The following is a 13,399-nucleotide window of genomic DNA, read 5'->3' as shown; positions in this document are numbered from 1 at the left end:
GCTCGTTTTATTTAGCAATCTCAAGATCCATGACGCCTTTGGAGATTAGCGGTGTTAATGTGTGATGGAAGCAAACGTTTGTTTCCCTGCAAAATAAATCAGTCAGAAGATTTCTTCTGGTAACTTGTATTTGTTCTTGAAATAAGAAACGTAAGGATCTTATTACCTTTTCTTCCTGCAAAGAGCCATACAACATTTTGTCTTTGGTAACTAGGATGCTGCAGACAGTGCGGTTCATATACTAGTATAAGGCATTTCATTTCAGTTCTTGTGTGTTGTTAGGATGGTTCAGTCTGCTGGTGTGAGGAATGCTGAAATTTCGATAGCTCCGTGAAATTACTAATCAACTATGCGTACAATGGACGTACAAACTATTATCAGTTGTGGAAAAGGCTTTGAAACGTAGAAAGTTATGCAGGATAGACAATGTTGATGCCGACTGAACAGCACCCACAACACACTAGAACTGGGATGAGTATGATATGGACCACTCTCTATACTTATTACTTCTGTACTCCACTTGTCTTGTCCTTCCATAAACACAAATCTCAGTTATGACAGGATTGTGAAAACTTATGACTACGTCCTGGAGTTATAAAGAAAGAATTCTATAGTGGTTCTGTGAAGAAAAAAGATTTAAGTGTCGCAAGGGTGAGCGAGTGAGAGTTCTTGGTAAATGAGTGTACCCACGACATTGTTATATTTTGTGGTGTTGCTGCTTCTGCTGCTGTTGTTGCTGATGTTTCATCTCAACACTGTCCCTCTAGATAATTTTGTGTTGTCTTTATTTCTAGATCCTATTTCAGCCACCGCATCTTTTTAGTTAGACATAAGGGTGATGATAATGATGATGATGAGGAGGAGGAGGATAATGACGGTGTTATATATCTGCTTTCTTCTTGTGAATTGTCTTCTTCGAAGGAAAATTTCCTTGCCGTGGCAATGGAGCATGTAACTCCCTGTAATTAGCAAGCTATATTAGTCAAGAGTAACAATACTAAACAGATTTGTTATTATGGTACAGCAAAGGTGTTCACCTTCCAGTAATTTCCTGAATCGGAACGGCGAAGTACTTGCTCAAACCAGCTTCTAAACCAGTATGACCCGGTCTTCGGAGTTATGGCCCCCAGTCTCCAGCATCAATGGAAAATCTGGCAAGGGCCATGGCCACACTTTTTCCAGACCAAAGGGTGCTAAAAATACATCGGTATTTAGATCTAAACCTTGATATTTACAACGCCCACGTTCTTGTTACTAGGCTGCTCTTCTTGAAGAAATGTGAGATGTTAAATGAGATACTGCAGTCCTTAATGAGGTCAGACGACCTGGTGATTCATTTTTAGTCCTACCTCATCTCGACTGGTAGATGACAATGATGATTATTTTTACATTACTTATGAATTCTAATGCCATCATCCTTTTAAGTGGAAGTATATGTTAGGATGAAGATGGTGGTTGTGATGACGATTTAAACTTTTTCACAAACGGCTGACTTATTTTTTTTTTATTCCTTGGTATATACAAATGATGTCATAATGCTTAAGATAAATTTTCGAAATGACAGAGCCACAGTCAATTCCTTCACTATTTGAGTGCTCTCCTTAACTGAATGAAATCATCTGGCAACAACAAGAATATAATGCGAGTTTATTGTCTTATTCGACTTGACCCCTTTCGCCTTGTTTATTTCGTTGCTTTCATTTGGCGACTTCTGCTTATTTGCATCTGTTACTTGCATCTGCAGATTCCGACGCCTTCACGTGGTGACACAGATACAAATGGTCGGCTTCACTGCTCGTCTATACAACCTCCCTCAACTCCCAGTCCCCTAAAAGGAAGATAGTGACGGCAGGAAAATAGCAACTGCAGCTTACAATTCATTCAGTTCATCTGCAGATAAGCCTGGGTCACCATTAAAACGGCATATAAAAGAGAAACATACATCGATTCAGCTGCATTCCTGCAGCAAGATAACGTCAGAGTTCACTCAGGTCACTGACATGAAAACCTTGTTATATTTTTTCCACGGAATGTTACTTTTGTCACTCCAAGATATGGTGTGGAAGAAGTGGTGCTAGAGCATGATGGTATGGGCATGTTGTGAGAAAACGGTATGAGAAAGTTTCGTGAGAAGCTTAAGGTATGAGGGATACATATAAGAGACAATTGTAAGATGGAGGGGAAAGGGAGTGGTGGTGTGAGGGTGAGAGTTGTGATGTGAAGGTGTGGTGGCATAAGGGTGTATTTGTGTAAAAGTGTGGTGGCGTCAAGGTGTGGTGGTGTGAGGGAGTGGTGGTGTGAGTCATGTTGTGAGGGTCTGGTGATGTGAGGGTGTGGCGGTGTGAGGGAGTGGTGGCATGAGTCATGATGTGAGGGCGGTGTGGTGTGAGGGTGTGGCGGTATGAGGATGTGTGATGTGAGGGTATGGCGGTGTAAGGGTTTGGTGATTTGAGGATGTGGTGATGCACAGGTGTGGTGGTGTGATGGTGCGGTGGTGCTAGAGTATGTTGGTGTGAGGATGTGTGGTGTAAGGATGTGGTGGTGTGATGGTGTGGTGGTGTGATGGTGTGCCGGTGTAAGGGTGTGGTGGTTTGAGGATGTGGTGGTGTAAGGGTGTGGTGGTATGATGGTGTGGTGGTGCTAGGATGTGGTATTGTGATGGTGTGATGATGTGGTGGCGCTAGGGTGTGGTGATGTGAGGGTATGATGGTGTAGTATTACATGACCTCTTTAGCAACGCGGATCCCGAGGGCGACTAGCCGACTGAAAGGGAAGTCGCCGAAGAAGGTAAGAGGAGGATAGGTAAAAGACAGGTAGTAGGTATAAGAGCGAGGAGATAGAAGATATGAGGCACGGATAGAGGGTAGGTGATTCGAGATAAAGAAGGGCGATAGGGGGTAGGGAGGAGGTCGATAGAATAGGAAATAAGTAGTGGAACGTAGCGGGGAGAAAGTTAGGTTGGAAAGAGATAGGAGGAAGCGACAGTGGGTATGTACGAAGATAGGAGATAAATTAAGAGATAAAGATTTGGGTTAGGAGGTTGGCAGTAGGTTGTAAGTAATGAGAGACAGAAGGTACATAGGTGAGTAGGATGTTGGGGAGAAAGAGGCAGAAGGTTGAAGACAAGAGGCAGAATGTATTTAGACCGTTAGGGGGAATAAGGGAAGTAAACAGAAAGGGAGATAAGAAAGGCGTAGAAGGTGCGAATAGGCGGTAACGAACCACGAGATAATATATAGTGTTTGGAAGGAAGGAGGAAGTAGTAGGGTAGGTACTGTATGTTGCAAGGAAGGAGGAGACAGAAGCAACAAGAGGAAAAGAATATGCAGGAAGGAGGAAACAAAGAAGGAATAAAGCAGGGAAGCAGGAAACAGGAAGACAAAAGATAAGTGCCAGGAAGAGATGAGGAATAGGAGGTAGGAGGCAAGAGGTCACGACATTTCAGGTCATGTAAGGTCATGTCAGGTCACCTACGCCACATCCCACAATCGCTGTCACACTATCGGCTTTAACACTGATGTATCCCGGCCACTTTTACCCGACAAACGCATGTCTTCCTCGCTCTGTCAGCAAGTTCTCTCTCCATCCATCCATTTATCTACCTATCTATCTGTCTGCTATCTATCAATCTGTCTGTATATCTATCTATCAGTTTGTCTGTCTAGCGATCGCCTTTAACACGAACGCAACCCAGCCACCTCTACCCGTCAGACGTATGTCCACGAGTTATATCATGCTTTGTCAGTCTGACTGCCACTGCCTAGTTTTTTTTATCAACCTGTTTACCTATACATTTACCTCTCTGTTAAAGTTAGACCTACCATGGCTCAAAGGTTGCTTATGCATCTTGTGATACGTGTGTCCCGAGTCTGGAATTCGGGTCCACACGATGTCGGGCATTTAAAGTGAGGGCTGATATTATACCCTTTCATATGTTTGATTCTGCTCTCACTCTGCATGTTCTGACCATGACATAAACCGATTCTGACACACATGCATCATTCTTCCTACCGACTTGCTTTTCCAATTCCACAATGGACGATTGCGGTGCTGTTCCTCTATCTTTTCCCCCTTCTGATCTCGTCATGGCTGACATTAGAATTTCTTCATTTGATGTATTTTCGGCCATCACTGGCCTCAGTACTAACAAAGCCTATGGGCCTGATGGGGTCCCTCCTGTTGTCCTTAAGAACTGTGCTTCTGTGCTTACACCCAGCCTAGGCAAACTCTTTCATCTTTGTCTGCCAACTTGTATCTTTGCTGGAAGTTTGCTCTCATGCAACCTGTCCCAAAGAAGGGAGACTATTCCCAGTCCTCTAATTATCGCCCAATTGCTTTAACAGCCCGTATTTCATTTTTTTTTTTTTAATAAGTTCTTAACGAAAGAGAGAGAGAGAAAAAAAGGGTCTTTCCTGTCGCAAACTTCTCTCTGACTGTCAGTATGGGTTCTGCCAGGGACGCTTCACTGGCGATCTTATCTATCTTTAAGTCTCCTGGTCATCCTCCTTTCGGGTCTTTGACGAAAGCTTTGCCATTTCACTTGACATCTCAAAGGCATTTCATCGAATCTGATTTAATTTCCAATGCTTCATAGTTTCTTTACAGTCTAATACCCATTCACGAAGTTTGATATTTCTAATTCCTAACTCAGCACGGTAGTCTCCATAAATCAAGATTTTTCTAAGATCACCAAATGGAAACAAGATTGTCTTATTTAATACAGAGAAAACAAAATACTCGAACATCCAATTTACTAATAGGTATTGCCTAATTCCTATATTAACTTGAATGCAACCAGTATTCCTGTCTCTGAAAGTTATGATATTCTTGGTGTTTAACAATACCCTCAGTTGGACCTCTTACGTTAGATCACTTGTTAAAACCTCATCAAAGAAACCTGGATTATTGTACAGAATCCGTAACTTCTTCAAGGACGAGTAGTTAGCTATAATATCCGAGAGTCATAATTATATGCTCACAGCTCGAATATTCCTCATCCTTGTGCGGTGGATAAGGAGGCGATGCATTAAAACAATTGGACAAAATTTTAAACAAAGCTATTAGAATAAATAATAACTCAGCAATTACAAATGAGCTACTTTCCCTACAAGTAAATCAGAATGTTGCCTCGCTGGCATTATTTTATAGATATTTTTATGGCCATTGCTCAGATGAAGCTACATCCACTATGCCACCTCTCCCCGCCTTCCTGCTTGCTAGTGGGGCATCTGGTAGCACTTATGACTGGACTGTCACACTGCCATGTTCCAGAACTTCTGCTTTTCGGAATTCTTTTATTCCCCGAACTGCTTCTCTTTCGAACTCTCTTCCCCAGATTTGTTTTCCCCCAAACTTCAGCGCACAGCAGTTCAAGGTCAACTGTTATAGATTTTGTTCTAGGATGCTGGAGATCCTACACGAAATGAACGAGACTGATAGTGATTGCAGTCACTAGTTTATTAACCCCCTCATTTGTGAGATGTTTATCATATTATTTTCGTACGATTAAGCATGGTGGAACCGACATAACTGGGCGGCTTCATCGCTCAGTTATATTAACGTCCTTCAGTTTCCTTCGGCCCCCCTGAATGAGGATAGTGAATCGCAGGAGAAGGAATCCATTGGGTTCATGTTTCAGATGAACCTGATGTTACATTGGTTACCAATATTATTACTTCAATTCAGCAGAGCCTCCTGTAGCGGAAGAATTAATAATGACTACATCTAATCCCTTCAGTTCGTAAAGTCTATCGCATGCTAAATTGTCTGATAAGGTAAATGCCACCATCAAAGGTGTCTAAGCGTGTTTTTTCACCCTGGTCTGTTTGTCTGTCTGTCCACTGGATTTTTAAGTGCCTTTGGATACTTCATACCACCTCTTCCTTAAAGATTTATTCTGCACGTTGCACCTCAAATGCGTCTCGTATCTTACTGATGCAACAATGTCGTTAGGAAACGATGCAAATATCATGTACGAGAATGTTAACGTGCTATATACAATATAAATCGATACGAAAGAAATACTGTGGATCTTTCTAAGCAGCTTAGGACATGATCCTAAGGACACACCAATGGGAGGCTCATGATGAAATTTGTAGGGAAATTCCAGATGATCTAAGAGAGAAATACTACAATTTTGATGGAAGCACAACAGAACACCAGGCCGGTGGATTGCTTTCAACAGAGAAGTTCAATATATCTTGAACAATATGGAGATGAAGTTTGATATTGAATCGACCTGAAACACCTTGTATGCATTGCTCAGCCTGGTGGTCGTATGCTCTCTACTGACTTCTGACTGCCTACTGACTGCCGACTACCAACTGCCTACTGACTATTGACTGCCTATTGACTGCTATTCACTGGTTGGTGTCTATTGACTGACGGCCTATTGACTTTACTAACTACTGACTGTCTACTGACTGAAAACTGGCTACTGACTGCCTACTACCTATTGAGTGCCTACTACTGTTTTACTGTTAAATGACTACTGACACTCTACTGGTCCTGACAGCCTACTGACTAGTGACCGACTGCTGACTATTGACTGACTACTGACTGTTGACTGACTATTGATTACTGACTGCCTGCTAACTCCCTACTGATCACTGACTGCCTACTGACTGTTTACTGACTGTTGACTATCTACTGTCTGTCTACTGACTAATGACTGCCTACTGACTGTCTTCTGACTAGTGACTGCCTACTGACTCCCCATTGACTATTACTGCCTACTGACTCCATACTGACTGTTACTGTCTACTGGCTATTGACTTCTTAATGACTGACAGCTGGCTTTCTGCTGACTATTGACTGTCTTCTGACTATTGACTTCCTACTGACTGACAAGCGACTCCCAAGTGACGATTTACTGTCTACTGACTATTAACTTCCTTCTGACTGAGAACTGACTCCCAACGGACTACTGTCTCCCTACTGGCTATTGCCTGCCTATTGATTGAAAACTGACTTCATGCTGACTATTGACTGTCTACTGACTATAACTGCCTACTGACTACTGACTCCCTACTGACAATTAACTGTCTCCTGACTACTGACTGGTTACTGACTGACAACTGACTCCCTTCTGACTACTGCCTGCCTACTGGCCATTAACTCCCTACTAATTCATGACTACGTTCTGGCTGCTTACTGCTCACTGACTGCCTATACTGACTCTTGACTACATTCTGATACTTGACGGCCTACTGACTCATGACTTGCTATACTGTAGACTGCTTGCTGCATATTAACTGCCTACCGACTACTGACTGCCTAATGACTATTGACTGCCTATTGAGTACCGACTGCTTTGCGACTCTTGACCGTCGGCAGACTGCTTACTGCTTATTGACTGTCTACTGACTGTTGACTGCCTATTGACTTTTGACTACCTACAAATTGCTTACTGCTTATAACTGCATACTGACTAATACCTGCCTATTAATTATTGACTACCTACAAATTGCTTACTGCTTATAACTGCATACTGACTAATACCTGCCTATTAATTATTGACTGCCTACTGACTCTCAACTGCTTACAGGCTGCTTACCACTCGTTGATTGCCTGCAGCCTATTAACTGGCTACAAATTTTCTAAGTCCATCATAGTGAGACGAAGGTATGCCCTCTACTGACTGCCTACTGACTGTTTCTCCAGGTGTATTATAGGGCGCATCTCAGTGACATGTTTAAAAGGACGCAAGATCAATCCCAGACTGGGGCAGGGAAGTGACTTGTGATTTGAGGTTCATTAAACCCGTCTTTCGTGATCTTCCAGAAGACCCAGCGACATGTCATAAAGATATCATCCACTGATACAACAGCTACAGTTCTGAAAGGGACAGGGCTGCCATGTAGTCAATATGGACGGAGGATATTCTTCTCCAAGTAGTGCAAGGTCTTAGGATGGACCGTGCAGTTATTTATGGTACACACACACACACACACACACACACACACACACACACACACACACACACACACACACACACACACACACACACACACACACACACACACACACACACACACACACACACACAATGCCACCAGCTGCCGTACAATAGCACAAAAGAACATACAGCAGCACTACATCAGCGGTCAAAACTCCACTTACAGGTCTGTGGACTGGAAATAAAGAAGAGAAACCGAACCTTGAATATTACTGATTAGTTTAGCAAGATGTCAGTAGATTAAGACGTAGTACTGAGGTGCTGTAAAGGAACTTGTCATCGTAGCTCTATGTACAGTATATTTATGTTTAGTTTATTATGCAGTAATGTCACGGCAGTCCTCTCTCTCTCTCTCTCTCTCTCTCTCTCTCTCTCTCTCAATACATAAACATCCTCCCATTACAAAAATCGCTCTTACGTCATCTAAGCATATGACATTTACAATTTTCAAGTTCTCTCCAGGAAAACGTGATCAAAGGGTCATCTAAATTCGCCACAGACACTCATAGATGGGTTGGGAGAATCGGCATTTCAGGATTTAGGAAAAGCAAAGTGACTACTCTTGTACTACTTGCTGAGGGTTGTAGAGATGAGAGTGATATGTAAGTTAGCTTTCTTTTGGCCGAAGGAGACGGACGCCTTCACGTGGTGGAACTGATTCAATCGTGTGACACTACTGCTTGTGTATACAAAAGTCCACCAACTCCGTCCTTGTCCCACGAGAGGAGAGTGATGAACTACAGGAGAAGGGCAGCTTATGCTGGGTTCATTTTTCAGATGTGCCTACGACAATAACAACAACAGCAACAAGCTATTTCATCATAGCACGGAATCCTTGTTCATCAAGGGTGTCTGGCTTACTGTACTGGAAAGAAGCCTTTTTTTAATTCAGGACGAATTTTTTTAATAGTTTAGGTTATTTTCATGGTAACTCTGAAATTTAACATTTGAAAAATTCTGCCACGTCCTTGAGGTAAAGCCTTTCGTCGTTACACCTAATTTGGCATTTAGTACACATCTTTTATAATGGCTATGTTATGGCTACGGTTCCGAATACCAGCGATTTGCTCTCTTTCAGATTTAGTGATCAAAGTATGGTTTTATATTGCAAAAGCAATTTTTTTTTCTTTAGCTCATTTTTGGATGGTAAAAAGTTCAATTCATTTAGTCCCATGCTAAGGTAACCTTATCTAACTTTCCCTAACTTGACCATAGAACACAACATGAATTAACAAAACATTGTCTAACCTAATGCACCCTAACCCTAACAGCCTAACTTAACCTACTGCAGCATAATTTATCAATTTAATGAAGACCTATGATAGCGAGTTAAGTAGAAACTAGTTCCAGCGATGAACAATAAAATTCACATCATAGGCTTTAGCCGTTGATAAGATTGGGTAAATGTGTGTGTGTGTGTGTGTGTGTGTGTGTGTGTGTGTGTGTGTGTGTGTGTGTGTGTGTGTGTGTGTGCTGGTATGTGGTGTCGACACGCAGACCGGGCCCTACTAAAGGACTGACATAAAATAAACGCGTCTATTTAGACCGTATTGAGGTGGGGAATAGAGTGGCGTGAAGAGAATGTAGTCGTGCAAAGAGTGAAGGTCGCGCAGAGTGCGTGTGGCGTATTTTGTGTGTGGTATAAAGTGCGTGTGGTGTAGACAGCGTTTGGTATTTGATATATTGCACGCTTGGGGTGTAGAGTACGTGTGATGCACAGTGCATGTAGCACAGAGTGCGTGTACTGTAGAGTGCACGTAGTGCTTGTGGTGTTAGTTCATGTGGTATAGAGGACGTGGCTATTAAAGTGTGTGTGAATTGGTGTACGAGTAGACAGTGCATGGTGTGGCATCATGCGGTATACAATGAGTGTGGTGCAAAGTGCGCGTGGTGGAGAGAGCATGTGGTTTGAAGCACGTCTTGTGCAAAGTTCTATGGTATAATATGCGTGTTGTGTTTAAGTTATGGGTATATTGTACTAGGGCTACACCGAGGCAAATGGTAAGGATAGATAAACATACATGTGATGGAAAGAAACAGACAGGGCAGTGATTATTGACTTAGAACAATACGGAGTTATTACATGACTTCAAGTAGTACAAGGTAATTACATTTACAGCATGTGTAGATCAATTGTTTAGATAGATAGCTACAGACTAAAATATGAGCAATGAATTTAGTGAGAAGCGGTAATGCTGAGCTGATGTGTTTACGTGTATTGTATATGTAAAGCTGTACCGCGTGGCCAGATTTACCAAGAGAGATGGCGAGCGGGCAGGTAGTTAGCCAGGTGAAGCTGAGAGGGGAAAAAGGAGCGCGGGCTAGGTCGCCCACTCGGTTTTAAACCCCTTAATGAGGTAGGCGGAGCACAGGTACGCCTAGGTCGGTTGAATAGGTGAATTTGATTGGTTTAGGCACCACTACCGGCGAGTAGGAATGAAAGATCGAATATTATTGGTAGCGGCACTAGTACAGGTGAGGAGGGATGGGAAATTGAATACTACTGGTAGCAGCACGAGTAACCACGCTAAATAGGAGAACAAAGTGGGGAAAAACCACGAGGGACCTCGTGGGAAGGAAACCACATGTGCAGGTGAAATGCAAGGTAATATACGCCACATGCATCTGGTGTACAGTGTGTGTGGTGTCAAGCGCGTTTGGTGAAGTGTAGTGTGATACAACGCGTGAGGTGTGTACTACACGAATGACAGTGTGGTGGTACCGAGAGAGAGAGAGAGAGAGAGAGAGAGAGGGAGAGAGAGAGAGAGAGACTTTCAACTCGAACAGTTCATTCTATATTTTGATATACTGTATCGATTTTTTGAGCACGGTTAAGGGAGGTTCTTCGTTGTCAAACGGTTTATGAAGGATGCTGTATCTGTCCTCCTCAGCTCGGAAAGTCTCTCCTGAGGTGAATAAAATCTCGGAATTAGCAACAACAAATGAAACAATGGCGTCATCGCAGTAAATGAGTTAAGCCTGTTCCTTCGTTGTGAAAGGGTTAACCGAACTATGTTGTCATCATAGTCAGTGAGTTAAGTCTGATCTAAAATTTACACAGCTTCAGTGATCGAGTAGATCTTTCTAGCAAGCATTCACACCATTTAGTGCTGCATCCAGGTGGCTCTACACTGTGTTAACCCCCTTCACTGCTGGACAGCCAGTGCAGCAGTGGTAACACATCCAGCTCGCCATTTGTACGCATCGAGTTAGATTCTTGGGCAGGTCAGGCTGATGGAAAACCTTTGTTTCTCCCTTGCCCTTGTTGACCTTGCAGCACAAGTTTAAATCGTCTGGAAATGGGAAGAAAAGCATCACACAGGAATCACTTAGTTGATCAGAATAAGCTCAATGTAATCGTCTGACAGTAACAAAAATATATTTCCAAAAGTCTCTCCTGAGCCGAGTTTAATTGTCTGAAAATGGAAAAAAAAAGTGTTACCGTACTAAAGGGACTAAGTTAAATATATCGCCTGGCAGTACTCTTTTTACTCTAACCTGGTCTAAAAATGTTGCTTCTCCATCTTCCATGTTGAGTTGTAACAATAGATTAACACTTTTATGACACTAATAAGAAATAGGGCTGTGTCACAGTACTGATGGGACAAGCTGAATATACATCGCTTGGCAGTAGCACTGAAAACATACCATACTCTTTTACTATAACATGGTCAAAAAATCCTACCGTTTCCACTTTGAATGTTAAGCTGTAACAAACGATTAACGCTGATGCGGGTCACAAAAAAAAAAAATGCTATGGAAAGAGTGCTGAACCACAGTACTGTCTTATTCTGCTACTGAGCTATGTGAAATTAGCTGGAAAACGATGAAATATCGGCTTAGTTATGGTGAAAGTATGTCGTCGTACTGCAGGGGTTGACCACTTAAATCCTATGACGTATTGCCTGCTTTATTCATGCTACCCTCAGGAAGGTTTAGTGTGTTTTGGGGAGATCTGTTGTGGTACAGGGGTTAATGGAGGCTGTAACTAACCCCTTCAGTTCAACGTAACTCGTAAATTGAATAAAATCGTCTGCTGCACTGAGACAGTAAGCGGGTTAAAGAAATCTCTGTCTAACCCCTCCATTTCGACAAGGTCCTCCAAAGATGAATAAAAGAATCTGAAGATAGTTACAAAAGACAGGAAGTTATGTCATGGGAGTGAAAGGGTTAACTGCGCTGCTGCTAGGCTAACCTGTCCTAATTTCTCTTCATCTTTTCTAACACTTGCGATGTCGCTTTTCATTTACTCTCCTCTGAACTAATCTAAATTGGTTTGCTCTAAATTTACCTAACTTCGTCCATTACAGCTGCAGTAATTTTACTTTGTGATTATTTATTCCAATTACAATAGAAATCACACACCCTTCCCGGGATTCTCTCATGTACCTTCGTTAAAGTATGCCCCTGTGACTCACTGTTAATAAAATCGTCTGCATATAGGTCGACATAGAATAAGATAGTTGTTCTGACCATGAGAGGGCTAATGGTACCAGTAGTATCACTATCAGGCTCCTATGACACGCTCATAGCTGAATGAAATCATTTTTAGTTAAGTCGATATAGAATACTGGAGTTTTTCTGGTCGTGGGAAGGCTAATGGTGCCAGTAGTAACACCATCGGGCTTCACTGGCTCACTCTTAGCTAATCAAAATCGTCTCCTGTCAGCTGGAATAGAATACGAAAGTTGTCCCCTTCATGAGAGGACTAATAGTTCCAGTATTAACACTCTCGGTCTTCTGCGACTCAGTTAGTTGAATAAACGGAAGAAAATACGAGACAAGACGCACTCTAGAGAAGGTTAACAGCTTAGCTGGTGATCAAGTGTAGTCAGATTGGATGGTCAATTAGACTAATAACTATGGCTCATCGGATTTCACATAACCACTACTTAGTATTCAAGTTGTTGGAGTGGCCAACTTCCTTCAAGGGAAATCAAACCAACTACATCACCATCTCCTCTCCACAGGATACACTGGGGGAGGAAGGGCGTGGCACCTTGGTCCCCCACATGGACTAGGTTCTTGTGACACAACGTTACCAGTCTTGCTTAGGGGATTTGAAATTCTCTCTCTCTCTCTCTCTCTCTCAGCTGTCGGGAGAGAGGCAGAGAACGAAAAATAGTGAATTCTCTTATCTGTGGGAGCGTGACACGGGAAGAAATGGTGGTTTTAATGGACGAAGAGGAACGAGTCGGGGATTTAGGAAGCAAGGAAAATGAGAAATGGTAAGAAAAATAAGATACAGGGCAGGAAAACAGATAGTCATATTTTCAGGCTCCTATGACTCACGCTGCTGAACATAATCGTCTGACGTTGGGTCGAATAAAACAACGGAAAAGAGGCGACCATAGGAGGATTCATGATGACAGGATTAACACTCGCATTCCTGTGACTCACTATCAGTTGAGCTAAATCGTCCAATGTACACTGAAAGAAAAA

The 13,399-nt window shown here is 42.5% G+C and overlaps 1 protein-coding gene across 1 annotated transcript in view; it reads right to left on the bottom strand.

Annotated features, from left to right (window-relative positions):
- Positions 1 to 13,399, bottom strand: part of LOC145404268 (zwei Ig domain protein zig-8-like) — a 108,865-nt gene that overhangs the window by 35,674 nt on the left and 59,792 nt on the right. The window lies entirely within an intron of this gene.

This window comes from Coenobita brevimanus, chromosome 7, assembly GCF_032717465.1.
Source record: "Coenobita brevimanus isolate Jiangsu-jjx chromosome 7, ASM3271746v2, whole genome shotgun sequence".
Lineage (NCBI taxonomy): Eukaryota > Metazoa > Arthropoda > Malacostraca > Decapoda > Coenobitidae > Coenobita > Coenobita brevimanus.
Note: the sequence above shows the minus strand (reverse complement) of the source record. Positions and strands in the feature narration are given on the sequence as shown.